Source organism: Orcinus orca, chromosome 15 (genome assembly GCF_937001465.1).
Source record: "Orcinus orca chromosome 15, mOrcOrc1.1, whole genome shotgun sequence".
NCBI classification, from domain to species: domain Eukaryota; kingdom Metazoa; phylum Chordata; class Mammalia; order Artiodactyla; family Delphinidae; genus Orcinus; species Orcinus orca.
The window spans coordinates 4,085,001-4,097,752 of NC_064573.1; the positions used below are offsets into that span (position 1 = coordinate 4,085,001).

General features: G+C 37.2%; 1 protein-coding gene across 4 annotated transcripts in view; it reads right to left on the reverse strand.

Annotated features, from left to right (window-relative positions):
* ZNF407 (zinc finger protein 407) overlaps positions 1-12,752 on the reverse strand; it is a 428,050-nt gene that overhangs the window by 258,942 nt on the left and 156,356 nt on the right. The window lies entirely within an intron of this gene.

The following is a 12,752-nucleotide window of genomic DNA, read 5'->3' on the forward strand; positions in this document are numbered from 1 at the left end:
AAGCTATTTCGAGTGAAAGTAGCACCTTTCATCTTGGGATGAAAAGGCCTCCAATTCCTAGGACAGAGCTCATCCCGATTTCTTTCTCAGATACTGCTGGAGGCTGACCAGGACTCAGCAGGCGAGGTCAGCCCCAGGCCACCCAAATCCCCAGTGAGAGCAGGGTCCTTCCTGAGATGCGCCTCTCTGTGATGGCAGCTCCACCAGAGGAACAGCTGTTGGTTTCCCAACCCTTCTCCTCTAAGAGCTGCTTCACTCAGAAGAAAGTGCTTCTCTATGGCAGGGTGAGCTGAGAGTCCCTCCACTGCCAACTTGACCTTATGCAAGGAAAAACACTTCCTAAAATTTCCAAGTCAAACTTTTCTCATAATAAAAGTGAGTTAACAGCCACATGAATTAATAGTTCCCCACTGTAATTTTAAATAAATGTTTACAGACTAATGATTTTCTAAGAATTGACATTTTTGTTGAAAGCCAGATGTATTCCATTCGTAACATTACCAATAAGAGAGCCATCTCTTCAAGATTCAATAACGTTTTCTCCTTCATTGAATGGGGTACTTTCAGTACTAGCTAGAGAACTAAATAAAAAGTTTTCTGAAACCAACTTTCTTTGTTTCCCATCAAGCATATGATGTGGGTCACGCGAATGTGGCAAATCACGGTCTCACTACATAAACGTCAAGGCACAAAACTGGGCCAAAAATAAGTTTGCTCATCACTGATCCATTTGTGGCCCCATTTTACTTTATTGATTCACTCAATAATATGATGAATATCTATGAATTTACTACTGAACTTGAAAACAAGAACATTACCTTCCAGGATTTTAATTTATCCCAACCTTATATCTCTAGCTAAGAATGATTACACTCTTACATTGTTTTCATTCTTTCTTTATTTTCATCAACTCCAGCAGTTGGATCTGTTTAGACTTTTGGTTTTAATCACTTCTTCAGAGGCACAGATACCTATGACAAGCAGAGCACAGTAAATAAAGCTGTACTGAGATCTAACACCAGCTAAGTCAAGGGCTCAGACTCAGCGGCACCTGAGCACATCAGATTCAAACTGGAATTTCCACAGAAATTTACATTATGTCTCATCACTTAGGGATCAACAATATTATAAATGCTAAAGCTGCAGAAGTCAATGGCTTACTATACAAGTAAAAGAGCTCGATGTATAAAGAGATTCTGTTTAATCTGATGAGGAAGCCACAGCTTCTCTGAGATGCAGAGAAGGCGCCCCACCACTGACATGGTCTTTGGCCCAGCCCCCCTTGCAGCTTCAGACAGAGCACTTGGTTTTTACTGGTTTTACACAGCAGTGTTCTATGTAAGGTTTTTTTCCCTGTTTATTAAAAAGAGAAAACTCAGAAATTCACTGAGACTTTGAATATGTTCATATACTGCTATTACTATGAGTACTAATAAATAATAAGCATTGGGCTAGTTCTCTTGTTAAAAATTTTCCTAATCTTCAAGATATGATTATCATACAAACAATATTTTTTTAGAAAAAGGAAAGCGTATAAAATTTTAAAGACCTGATATCCAGCAATAAGACTGCCACTTTCTAGTTGCCAAAAATATATGGCATATCCATATTATGTAATTATCAATGCGAAATGAGAAAAAGACATTCTCAATATTATAATGCACTGTGAGAAGGAAAGGGAAAATTATTGTTTTAATTAACTTGAAAGAAAATTTGGGTATAATTTAAGTAAAAACTTCATTATATATATGTTCCGCTGAATCTGCTGTTTCCCATAATCCTTTTCTCCACCAGATTAGCATGAAAAAGGAGACACAGATATTGTTTAGACCTTAGCAACTAAAAATTTCTTTAACATGTTTTTATCTAAAAGTAAGCACTTTTAAAATTATAAGATGCTGTGTTTATATATAGTATGATTTTTTTGTACTTGTATAACTATAAATTCATGTCCATGTCACCATAACCCTGAAAAATGAGAACATGTGTCCTGGGCCTCCCAGGAGAAGGTGATAAAGCTACAGTGACTCAGGAAGAATGCACTTGAGGTTGACTCCATTAAGAGACAGGACCATCGACAGTTACATACAACTACACTAGTTTGCACTGCCTTTTTAGAAATGTGACTATAAATCATATGTTAGACCAGCTAAGAAAAAGTCCATCCTGAAAAAGAAAAATTTCAATGAGGACTTTAATATCTTAAATCTATCAACATTCACTGAATGTCAGTCACCTTTGGGAAAGCTGAGACAGAGAAGGAAAGTTGCCAACCACACCCTCAAGAAATTACCTAGTGTGGACCCAGGGCATACACCCACTGTGTTTTAAACAAAAAAGAGAATCCAAATAGAAAGTGCTAAGTTGTACATCAGTCTTCTTAGTAGTAAGAAGCGATTACATAGAACGGAAATCCAGGGAAGGATTTTCACAGTGAGACAAAACCTGGGCCTTGAAATTGCAGCTGACACAGACCTAGAAGACCTGCAGACATGGCTTTCAGTGGACACTGAGTGGAAACAGTAAAAAAAAAAAGTCTGCTGAGACAGCTTTCCTGTTATCCTGACCCAATTTCTGTATCATACTTACTGCACAACACTATGTCTAGGGAATCACTGTCTATAAAAAAAGCAAGAACTGGATTACATTAAAACTCAGTGGAGGGACTTCCCTGGTGGCGCAGTAGTTAAGAATCCGCCTGCCAATGCAGGGGACACGGGTTCGATCCCTGGTCCAGGAAGATACCACATGCCGCGGAGCAACTAAGTCCATGAGCCACAACTACTGAAGCCCGCACACCTAGAGCCTGTGCTCCGCAACAAGAGAAACCACTGCAATGAGAAGCCTGCACACCGCAATGAAGAGTAGCCCCCGCTCGCCGCAACTAGAGAAAGTCCACGCGCAGCAATGGAGACCCAACGCAGCCAAAAATAAATAAATAAATAAATAAAATTGAAAAAAAAAAGATTTTAAAACTCAATGGAAATGATTACTTCACTGAAAAGCAGATCTTTATATTGACATCATATGCTAGAAACAGTTCTAAATAGAATTAGGTTTGACTCAAATGAAACTGCCAATATTTGATGGTTTTTAACCTAAGTGTTAATTTCATATGATTCAACCTTAGGAGGTGCTAATATCTTAGAACGTATCAAATGACATCATAATTCTTTTGAAAGGGAATGAAGGACCTGCAGCAGCAGAAGACAGTCATTCTGTGGAAAATCAGGACTACTACAAGATCGGCCAGTCTCTTACAGAACATCAATGTCTGCTTGTTTTCTCTGAGTACGAGGGCGAGAGCAACACAGGGTTGGTGGAGGAGCCCTTTGTTTGAAGCTCACAGTGGATTATTCAAGTGACCCAAGGACTAAGAACTGGGGGTGGGAGGAGATATCTTAGAGAATACCCTGTGTAAACCCTTGAGTTTTCCTATCAGAGTTCTGTGGCATAATGACATGTAAACATCTTGTTTTTCATCTGTTAAAATTGATCATCATATTGCTTTGATCCAACTTTACAAAAATTACTTCATAAAGGTTGTAAGTTTCCTGAAAATTCCTCAGGAAAAAATTTAAACTTGCACTTTTATAAGCAACTACCAAGACATCATGAATATAAAGAACATCTCACAAGAAGTCAGTACTGTATAATGAAACTGTATGAAAGTTGGTAATTAGGCCTAATTGAAGGCTGCAGTGAACATATAGGTCTTTGTTCTCTTTAATTCTGGCACTGATGGGGAATTAAGGATAAGAGCTTAAGGCATATTTTAATCAGAGTCCAGATGCATAAGCCCCAGTGTTCTAAAAGCAATTTAAGTGAAATAAAAGAAGAGAATAGCCAAAAATATTCTAGATGCCTGCCAAGGGAAAACACCTATATTCTGAACATTTAACATATCTGACTGATCATATTTGGGATCACTTATTCACTGACTTCAAAAAGGGTTAAAACGGCAGATATTCTTATATCCAAGATCTGACTGAACTACTAAATGGTAGCAGAAAAAAACAAAACCCTTAAAAAATTAACTTGTGACATTAAACAACAATGTATTATCACATGCAAAAGCAATTAGAACATTCATAGCAGAAAAGGTATAGTTCACTATCTCCACAGAATTCACTTTTATTTCTATATAGGAATGAAAGAGGAGGCAATAGAACAAAACAGATGTCATTTTAATAAAGATTATCAGTACTAAACCATACATTTCTGGTCTAATAACTCAATGAGCTAGTACTAGATTAAATCATTATAACATATACAGTATCATTATAGCCTTTTGGGTTTCCACTTTGGGAGATGGAGAGAGAAATATATATACTTTATTCACCAAGGTTCCATAGGAATATGATGAAAAAAGCAAAATCATTTAGAGATGGAATACACAAGGAAGAAACTCATAGAAGACAGGGGCCTCATACTGAAGCTTGAAATAAAATAATGATTTGGAATGATAACCAGGAAAGATGGAATGTAGTAGGAGTGTAATGAGGAATAGGAAGAACAAAAGTATAGAGAAAGGAAGAAATACGTTACGCAGTTGGGAACAGAATGTGTCTAACAAAATACAGGCAGACCTCGGAGACACTGCAGGTTCAGTTCCCAGCCACCACACTAAAGCCAAGTGTCACAGAAAAGCCAGTAGCATGAATTTTTCGGTTTCCCAGTGCATATAAAAGTTACCTTTACACTATATTGTCGTCTGTTAAGTGTGCAATAGCATCATGTCTTAAAAAACAATATTCATACCTTAATTAAGAATACTTTATTGCTAAAAAATGCTAACCATCATCTGAGCCTTCAGAGTCGTAGTAAGAGCATCAAAGATCACTGATCAGAGGTCACCATAACAAATATAATAATAATAAAAAGTTTGAAATCTTGTGAGAATTACCAAATGTGACAAAGAGACAGGAAGTGAGCAAATGTTGCTGGAAAAATGGAGCTGATGGGCTTGCTTGATGCAGGGTTGGAACAAACCTTCGATCTGTAAAAAGTACAATATTTGCAAAGCACAATAAAACAAGGTCTGCCTGTAAAACCAATGCCTAAACGGCTTATTTGCAGGCAAGCTCCGCAACTGAATCAGGCAAGGTGACTGGCACTGAGGGAGAGAGGGAGCAGGCGAGGCAGGGAGAGCCGGTGAGGGTATCCAGGAAATGCCGCTGTGACCGGCTAATCCACTTGCCCACACTGTCCCGGGGTTGAACTCCACTGACGGATTGCTGGCTTCCTCTTCTGTACAGAGTAAGAGGTAAAGCCGGCACAGCATTCAAGGCTCTTTCCCAGCCGGATTCCGACTCAGTTGCCCAGGCCCACCCTCACCTGCCCCATGATCCCGCTAAAGGAAACACTCCCACGGGTGACCGTTTCCTAAACAGCGCACAGCTGGGGACTTAGCTCTTCATCTTCCCCTCTGCCCTCCCCCAGCCCCAGGGCGCAGTGGGGCAGGACTCACCTAGCTCGCGCACGCCTCACCGGAGGCCTCTGACTGTGCTCTCTGCTGGGAGGGCTCCGAATCTACGCTTCACTTAAAATGCACCCCTTCAGAAAGGTCTTTCCTGAGCACTCATCCTAAAGCAACACCCGGCCCAGACACTCTCTGGAATAGCACCCTACTGTATTTTTGTCAGCGCCTCCTAATAAAATTCTCCTTTTCCTGTATGTGCGTATTATCCCTCTATCCTTAGCCTCAGTCCATCAACCCTAAATTGAAGGGGCGTGAGAACGGAGGGTGTATCATCTTCAAACACGACATGCCATTTCAGTTTTGGAACACAGCAGTAATTGTAAATAGCAGATGTAGTGAATGTTTATTGGGAGAATAAATTAATGAATAAATTAGATGTCTTCATTAGCATCCCCCATAATACCTCTTAAGCAAGATTAATTGTTCCCGCTTCTAAAACTTTCTTTTGTATCATTGTGTAGCTTTTCTTTTCACATGTTATGGATAACTGCATAACCTACAATATCTTCTAAAGAACAAGAATCATATAATATCCATGTCTATTTAAATGCCCAGGAATAAAACACACAGAGATGAACGCTCAATAAAATACTAGCTTAAAATTTTAAAATGTTTTAGAAAACAAAGAAAACAATCTTACATTTCTGTAACACACACATACTTCTAACACTTAGACTTTCCCTACTGCTAACATGAAAATCTCCCCTAGAGTAGTAAACATGGAATTTTATCAGCACAACTGTGATGCGCTAAGAGCAGCAGTTACTTCTGACGGAGCAGAGAGCAAGGACCCTGCTATAAAAGTTAAGCAACCCTCCCTTCTTTGGCTGGGGACTACACACCATGTCTGCTCAGCACACTTTAGGAGCAAGCATTCCTCAAAATAAGATAATCTCGAAAAATAAAAAGCACCATTAAAGTGCACTAAATTTTCATACAACAGGGCAAGGACAATTAAAAATATGTCTCATAACAGGGCTGCACACTGCTCGACACAATGCCCCCAAACCACAGGGCTGGAGACACATGTCCTCCCAGACAAATACTGACCCTACTCCACAAAAATTCTCATTGCAAAACTTCCCTTGAATTATGTGAGCTGTGATTTATGTGAGGTTGTTAAAATGTACCACTCACATAAAATGGGAATTTCCCATAAGGGAAAAAAGGATGAAACTAGAAATAACAGTAGTAAATAAAATGCATTCCATGAAGTCCATCCTGATTTCTAGAGATGAATTACAATTTTGGCACTGAGCTTCCCAGCAGTAAACATGAAGAAGAAAACTCAATTATACTCACGATTTGCTAGTACTTAAGACCAAAATGACAAGTTGTTTCAGAAAGGCACAACTTTTCCTGGAAGAGAGACCAGAAAGACACTGCCCCCCCACCCCCAGGATCTCACCAGGAAAATATGACATGTGTTCAGGAGCTGCGCCCCTGAGCACGATCTTTACAATAAAGACATGCATTTTATAAGGTTACTTCTTAAAACATTCTGAAATTTAAGTCATTATCATAAAAACTAAGTACAAAATCAGTCAAAATGTTATTGGAGGAAGAAAACAAAACCAATGGGGGCAAAGGAAAGCAGCTCTCTAGGGTTGGGACTGATTGAAGGGTAAAACTGAAAGCACATTGAGAAATGAGTAGAAAGAATATTTATTCAGAACAGCAAACTAAATTATAGGACAAATATACAGAATCCAGATATTCCACATAGCTTTGCACTACGCAACTGAAGTAGGAGCAGGGCTACCGTTGCTTCATGGAAACTGAGGGCCCCAATGAAGTTATGAGCGTGAAAAGCGGGTTTTCTATCCCCTCAGAGATGAGTCATGAGAACCATTTGTAACTAGGTCCAAACACCTCCCCAAAAAGTAAGTTGGAAACTTCAACAAACAAATGAGGAGCTGAGATCCTGATATTCTCACCAATGATGCTAACTTTTGCTAACTTTCACCTGGAAAATTTATAAAGTAAGAATTAGAATATACCCATTTCAGTAAGAAAACATTTGTCATAAAGCAACCATAGAACATCCTAATTATCCATTTAATTTAGAAATACTACCCAAATGCTAACAAGATAACTTCAGTGGAAAATATATACTATCTCCTTATGTACCTTAATAAGTGGTCAGATTAAGTCAGTAAAATATAGAAGGGAGTTTTCTAAAAATAACAACCTTGGCTTTACATGAGTGATGTGACTTCTATCATTCCACATAGAAATAATTATTTAGCAGGGCTGTCTATTCAATCCAACTTTCTTATAATAAAATGATGTCAAATGATCATAGGATACTATTTATATACTAGATGCTGTCTACAGATGGAGAAATGGGAGAAGATGGCGGAAAGGGAGTCCTAAGCTCACGCAAAAGCAATAGTAAGTCACTGAAATATAACAACCTCCCACTCATTAAAATAAGCAATCCGAGATAGAATGAATTGAAATGTTTCTCCTCCATTTTGGCTCAACAGAGTCACTTCTTATATAAATATTTTTTAAAGCAGAAGGGAGCCCATAGACACTTTTTTTCCCCCAAAATTGGGCCTCATTAAAGGAAAAAAAGCACTAGCCATTGATTAAGAGAAGAACTGAGAGGGGAAACCGATAAGCGAAAAGCAATAAGCAGTGGTGACGGGACAGCAGACCTGAGCCAGAAAACACAACGTGACTGACAAGTGTTATAAAGAACACTCTTCAGAGACGAGGACACTCAACACGGAATGAAATATCTCAATGCATCCATAAGAATAAGCTACCTGTTTCAATGATAAAATAGAAAACAGAATTTACCTTACAGAAATTCACATGGAACAAATATTAAGGAAAATGGTTGATCCTTTAATAAAAGAAAATATAAGCAATAACAACTTAGCCAAAAGGCAAGTTACTTATCTAAAATGGACAATCAAGTGACAACAGCAGGAGCTGATCTCACATTATGAATATAATCTCTTCTAATAGGAAAAATTTGAGTCTACCTAAATATATGTAATTCAGAGTTTTTAAAAAATGTATTATTCTCTCAATTAAAAGTAACCTAAGTTTCTAATGAACCCAAAGTATCACTGGCAAAGCTTCAATAACAACTGTGCACGTACACGTATATATGCTTTTCCCAGGAAATGTTTGGGTTTCGGATGACATTCTCATGCTTCAGTATGTATATGTGTAGCTGATTCACTTTGTTATGAAGCAGAAAGTAACACACCATTGTAAAGTAACTATACTCCAATAAAGATGTGAAAGAAAGAAAGGAAGGGGGGGGGAGAGAGAGAGAGAGAGAGAGAGAGAGAGAGAAAGGAAGGAAGGAAGAAAGAAAGAAAAGAAAGAAGGAAGGAAGGAAGGAAGGAAGGAAGGAAGGAAAGAAAGAAAGAAAGAAAGAAAGAAAGAAAGAAAGAAAGAAAGAAAGAAAGAAAGAAAGAAAGAGAAAGAAAGAAAAAGAAAAAGGGTGAGGCTTACATCTAAACTGAGAGACAGAAAACAATGATGATGCCTTCACACAATTTTTACCATATAAATAAAAAAGTTCTTGGGCTTCCCTGGTGGCGCAGTGGTAGAGAGTCTGCCTGCTGATGCAGGGGACACGGGTTTGTGCCCCGGTCCAGGAAGATCCCACGTGCCGCAGAGCGGCTGGGCCCGTGAGCCACGGCCGCTGAGTCTGCGCGTCCGGAGCCTGTGCTCCACAACGGGAGAGGCCACAACAGTGAGAGGCCCGCATACTGCGCAAAAAAAAAAGTTTTTGAGAAAGGAGATGAGATAGATTCCAAAAGACTTACACAACATCCTGTCCTATAGCAATTGCTCATAACAAATTAGAACCACTGTCAGGGCTGCCAGTATTTCTATCCCACACTCAGACTACATAATATCTGGTATATGTAAAAATGAGGGGAAAAGATTTTATTATCAATAAGTTCAAAGATACTGTTAAAAGTAAGATGCCCAATCACAAGTGACAAATGTCTGATAAAGGAGAGAAGCCAACAAAAACATCAGGGCTCAGGAATCTGAAGAAGGCCCGGGGGAAACCCATTCACTTGAACAAATTCACTGGCCAGCCCTGAGCCTGCCCCCAGGGGCCTGAAGATACCCCACAGCTAGGTTGACAATGAGGCACAATCTGAGACTTAGAATATTCACAGACTCCTGCAAAAATTGCTTCATTGAAAAAATACTACGGTTTTAATCTGGATATTCATTAATAACTTGAAAAACTAGGTACATTATTTAGCTCTTAGATTCTCAGATATACACATCCAACTTAAAATCCTTTACTGGTAAAACTGATTTGGGGAGCACATCAGCCTTCCATAGATACTGCCAGTATAGACATTTCCTGATATTGTCCCAGACACCACAAAAGCAATGTATCAGATCAGAAATTCTGAGTGAATCATTTCCCCCTCCTCCTGTTTACACAGTCATTCAAAGCCCAGCTGATTTCCAAGCACTGAACTACAAATGCTATCTCTTTCTATTGTAATATGCACCTGGCTTTCACATAAGATATACTTATTATGGCTGTTTCAATTGTGATAATTGTGGATAAGCTCGTTTTCTAGATTTCTATTAGAGATTTCAGAGAGTCAGAAAGCTACTTTGGCTAACTATATTATAAAGAGAATTACTTACTTAAAATAAGGAATACTTTAGAATGAACTTGCAAATTAATTGGAGTTTATCATTTTGGAATGTGAACTGAATGTGGCTATATTTAGTTGTTTATATATAAGTGTACAAGACTTCTAAAATATAGTAATACACTACCTTAAAATAAGTTCATGCAAATTTAGGGACAAAAAAGTATGTTCTTACACAAGCCATCACTTCAGGTGTTCACAGAGTCAAAAAATATATATTTGAAATTATCTACTTTTCTGTTGCTAATGACAGTCATGCTGACAAAATTCACTAGTTCATCAAACTATAGTGCAAGAATATGATTTATTTGTAATAAATTATCATTTTTGCATATATCAGTCAAAGCACAAGGCCTAAATACTTGCAAACAAAATGCATTATTAATTTAATTGTCACAGCCTATTTAGCTAACTTCTATTACTATTTGCTATAATATGCAATGCATAAGAGGGGAGAATCAAATTCAAAACATAAAAAAGAATAAACTGATTATATTGTCCTAGAGAAATTAAAATATAGCAAGCTTGCAAAACTATGGCCAAGGCATTAATGTTTTAAGTAGGTAAGAAAAAAATGTTTAACTTAATTTAGAGAACAGTTATGCCCAAAGTGATGGTTGAATATGCTGATAAAGAGTTTCTTTGTTTCCTAAGACTGTTAAAAGGCATCAATTCCCTCTCCAAGGAATGGAGGAAGGTGGCTGGAAGGAAGGAGCCTTTCGTATTTACCGTGCTAGATTTTGCTACTTAAATCTTAGCCTTCTCCAGCTATGGACGTCTACTGGGAAATTATGCTGCGGCTGAAGCCCTGGTATTCCAACTCAGTATTTCTATCAGGAAGAGAGGATGCCCTATCTATAAACAGATATCATAAACAAGAGGTCCTCTGAAACACAGAATTTTTGGTAGGAAAAACAATTTAGTCTAATGTTGAATGTAGATGAACTCTGCACTTGGACTACTTAGAAGGTAATAACCCAGAAGATGAGGAATACTTTCCCATTTGAGACTCATCTCCTCATTTGAGGACAAAAATCATGTAAAAATTGGAGAAAAAGCTTACCATACCTCAAAGGCTAAAAAAGACATGCAATCTTTCTCTTGCCTCTTTTTAGCCTCTCTTTTTGTATTAGGGACTGAAATGAGTGAAAGCAACAGAGAGTTATCCTGGAACGCACAGGAAAAAGTAAATGGAAAATGGAAAAACCTAAGAATTTTCAAACTCCTAGCACCATATATAGGTGGTATCTACTGTTTTTAAGGTGCTTGGAGGATAAATATATGTTTAAGATGTTGAATTTTTCATTAATATGAAACCATATGAACAGACATACTCAAATTTTTAAAATTCCTAAATAAAAAGCAAAAATGATACATTTGAGTTCAAAATGTATACGAGTTATATAGTAGGGAAACATTTTATTTTTACTAATTATCTGATCTAGATTGTTTTCATTCAAATTTATTGTGTGAATAAAACACCCTAAGTACCTATATGTAAAGATTTCAACGTGAGATAATATAATCAGTACACAGAAGAGCACCAGAATTAGGAAAATAACAATTCCAACACTTATTAATGATGAGATATTGAAGAAATTGTTGTATATTCCTGAATCTGTGTTTAGTTCTATAATAGAATAACAATGCACCACTGATAATGTCATATAATGATTAATGAGATAATGCAAATGAAAGCAACAAGAACACAATAACTACAAATGTTTTGTTTCTTAAATACTTACAAAATATAACTTTGACAGGTTCCAAATTACAATTTAAATAATACAAAATCTTTTGAATTTCAAGAATAATGCATTCAGGATCTGTTCAACACATAAATTTTGTCTCAAGTTAAATATAATGTTACAAAGAAAAGCATGAGAAACCAAAAGGCAGAAAGTAGGCATATGTAACATTCCAATATTCTGACACAGTAGTCATGTCCAAACTAAAATGCTAAAGAAAAACAATATGCCACCAATAGAAAAGTCAAGTTAAATTCCTTGTAAACACAGAACATATTGATGAGTATTTTAAATTTTTTAAAAATTTATTAAACATTTACAAACATGGCAGAAGAAGCCCTAGGCTATAGAATGATAGAATAAATTGCATCATGACTGACATTTTCAAATAGTATTTAAAACAAAAGTGTCTAGGAGTGTCTGCAGAATTTCAGATACCATCTTGGAGGATTTGGGGAAAGCTGAAAACCTACCAGGTCTTTGAAGGAGGTGAGAGTGCTTGCACTAGTGCTGAGGGAGCTGCACATTTTAAAGATTTAGAGTTTCAGAAGTAGCCAGGCTCACCTGGTAGCTGACATTGCTGTATTTCAGTTCACCTAATATAATTAAGTCTATGTGATGAAGCTAATTATGATACAGTAGCAAGAAAAAAGAAAACCTGGCAGTTGATGACACAGTAATTGTAGTGTTATTTTTCATGACATGGCAACCGTAGTATTATTTGGAGGATGACACAAGATGTATTTCTTTTTTAACATCAGCAATGTTTAATTCTACAGTAAGAATTCAAAAAATGTTATTTTAAAACCTCAAAATAAAAATACACAAAGTTCAAATGAAAATAGTTTGGTTTTACATATTTAT